Genomic DNA, 3176 nt, shown 5'->3' on the forward strand with positions numbered 1-3176 from the left:
TTTTTTTTTTCCATTGTAGATATCTGCCTCATTTGAAACTTATTTACCCAGCTACATATGGGTGTATTTTGGGGCTCTCAATTCTGTTCCATTCATCTGTGTGTCTGTTTTTCTGCCCATACCAAACTGTTTGATTATCATAGCTTCGTAGTATAATTTGAAGTCAGAGAGTGTGATGCCTCTAGCTTTGTTATTTATTCCTCAAGATTGCTTTGATTATTCAGAGTCTTTTGTAGTTCCATACCAATGTGATTAGTATTCTTTTTACTTGAAATACAACTTTATTCTGATTCTAAATGGAAAGGAATGCAAAGGACAGTAACAATCCAGATTTCACCAGTGAGTAATGGGATGTGAATGTAGCAGTCTCATATTTGAAGCTCAATAATGAAACAGCTGCTTTCCAAAGCAGCTAAATATGCAGCTCCAAAAAATGAAGGTATATTTAACTGCCACATTCACTCCGAAGCTCAGTCATCTCCTTCGGCATCCCAAAGATTAGGTAAATGTTCTGCTTAGGTATAGAACAAAGTGGCAAACACTATGCACCACTGACATCACAGGACAGTTGCCTATAAAGCCTGACTTCTGACACTCAGCTCCTGCTTCACTTTCTCAGATGCTGACATCCTCATCTAGCAGAGCAGTTTTCTGAGCAACCTCTAGATCATGCTCAAGTGTGCTGCCAAAGCTGGGTCCATAACAGCCTCTGGTGGAGAAAGAGCAGGCATGGCAACAAACTCCAAGTTAGGTTTTCCTATTAGTTTTCTAGCAAGGCTGAGGAAGGGCTTTTCGAAGTTGTAGTTACCTTTGGCAGAAATGTCAATGTACTGAAGTTTCTTCTTTCAATGGAAGACAGTTGATTCTGCCTTAACTTTCTTGTCCTTAGTATCCACTTTGTTGCTACACAACATGATGGGGCTGTTTTCACATATTCATACCAAATCTCTATGCCAGTTAGGCACATTCTTGTAAGCAACTCTTGATGTTACATCAAACATTATCATGGCACACTGGGCTTGGATGTAATAGCTATCTCTCAGTCCAACAAACTTCCAGCCCAGCCATGTCTCATGCATTGAAATTAATAGGTCCTCTATCGGCATGGAATTCCAGGGTGGACCACATCACCCAAGGTAGCTACATAATTCTTAAATTCACCAGTGAGCAGACATTTCACAAATATAGTTTGTCTATTCCTACCATCAGTTATCAATACATGTTTGAACTGAAATTTAGGTTCTCCTTGGACAGCCATCATGTTGTTACTTCGAGAAGCATCTCTGGGTCCATCTGATTGAGAGTTCTAAATGTGATGAATCTTTCTTCTCTTTTTTGAAAAATGCCTTTGAGATTTTAAAGGGGATTGCATTAAATCTATATATTGTTTTGGATAAATGGTCATTTTAACTATGTTAATTCTTCCAATTCATGAATATGAAATATCTTTTCAGTTCTTTGTATCCTCTTCAATCTCTTTCAACAATGTTTTGTAGTTTAAGTACATAGGTCCTTCAGTTCCTGTGTTAAGTTTATTCTTAGGTATTTTATTCATTTGTTGCAATTGCAAATGGAAGGAGTTGCTTCATATCTTTTTCTGCTATTTTATTTTTAGTATATAGGAATATTACAGATATTGGTACATTGATTTTGTATCCTGCAACTTCACTGCATTTTATTGTTTCTAATAGTCTTTTGGTGTAGTTCTTAGGATTTGGTATATAGAGATCATGTCAGCTTAAAAAAAGTGACAATTTGAGTTCTTCATTCCCAATTTGGATGTTTTTTATTTCATTCTCTTGCCTGATTGGCCTGCCTAGGACTTCCAGTACTATTTTGAGTAACAGCGAAAAGAGTGGGCATCCTTATTTGTTTCTGATCTTAGAAGGAAATGCTTTCAGTTTTTGACCATTGAATATGATATTAGCTGAGGGTTTGTCATATATGGCTTTTATTCTGTTAAGGTAGTTTCCTTATATTGAGTGTTTTAATCATAAATGGATATTGTATCTTACCAAAGGCTTTTCTTCATTTGTTAATATGAGCATACGACTTTTATTATTTTTTTGTTAATTTAGTGCATCACATTGATTGAGTTGCATTTGTTGAACCATTTCTGTGCTCTTGAAATGAACCCCAGTTGATCATGATTTGTTACCTTTCTAATAAATTATCGTATTCAATTTACTGGTATTTTGTTTTGAATTTTGCATCTATATTCATTAGAGATTTTGGTCTGTAATTTTCTTCTTTATGTTACCCTGCCAGGTTTTGTTATCAGGGTAATATAGACTTCATAAAATGGGTTAGGAAGTATTTCTTTTTCTTCAATTTTTGGAAAAGTTTGAGAATAAGAGATATTAAATATTCCTCGAAAGTTTGGCAGAATTCACTAGTGAATCCATCTGGTCTGGACTTTTATTTTTTTAGGAATTCTTTGATGACTTTTAACCTCCTTGCCTTTGATTGGCCTTTTTAAATTTTCCAATTTTTCATGATGCAGACTAGGAAGGTTGTATATTTCTAAGAACGTGTCCATTTTTCCTAGATTATCAAATTCGGTGGCATATAGCCTTTCATAGTATTCTTGTATAGTCCTTTGTATTTCTGTGGTGTTCAATATAACTTCTTCTTTTTCATTTGTGATTTTGTTTATTTGAGCCTTTTCTATTTTTTCCTTAGTGAGTCTAGCCAGAATTTTGATGGCTTCATTTATTCAAAAATCCAACTTTTTGCTACATATTTTTTCTATTGTCTATTTTGTTCTCTATTGCACTTAATTCTATTCTAAATTTTATTATTTCCTTTGGTCTGCTGACTTTGGGTTTTGTTTGTCTTAAAGGTGATGTGTTTATTCAGATTTTTCTTGTTTTCTTTTTTGTCTTCATTGAAATATAATAGATAAGTAGTTGCTTGTATTTTCACTATACAATTCAATGAGGTTTTTTTCCATTTATAGTTGGCATATGATAATAAACCTTTTTCCGTTATATAGTATAGTGATCAGAGATCCACAAATTCTCAAAAGTGATCACCTCACTAAATCTAGTACACCTCTTCCCCCTTACATAGGACAACATTATTAACCATCTTCCCCATACTACTCTCTGCAACTCCATGTCTATTCTGCAACTATTCATTAGTACCTCTTAATCACTTTGCCTTTTTGTTTTTGT

The 3176-nt window shown here is 34.3% G+C and overlaps 1 pseudogene; it reads right to left on the minus strand.

Moving 5' to 3' along the window:
• Positions 1 to 615: 615 nt before the first annotated feature.
• LOC105306944 lies at positions 616 to 1258 on the minus strand (annotated as a pseudogene).
• Positions 1259 to 3176: the final 1918 nt, after the last annotated feature.

This window comes from Pteropus vampyrus, unplaced genomic scaffold, assembly GCF_000151845.1.
Source record: "Pteropus vampyrus isolate Shadow unplaced genomic scaffold, Pvam_2.0 Scaffold469, whole genome shotgun sequence".
NCBI lineage: Eukaryota > Metazoa > Chordata > Mammalia > Chiroptera > Pteropodidae > Pteropus > Pteropus vampyrus.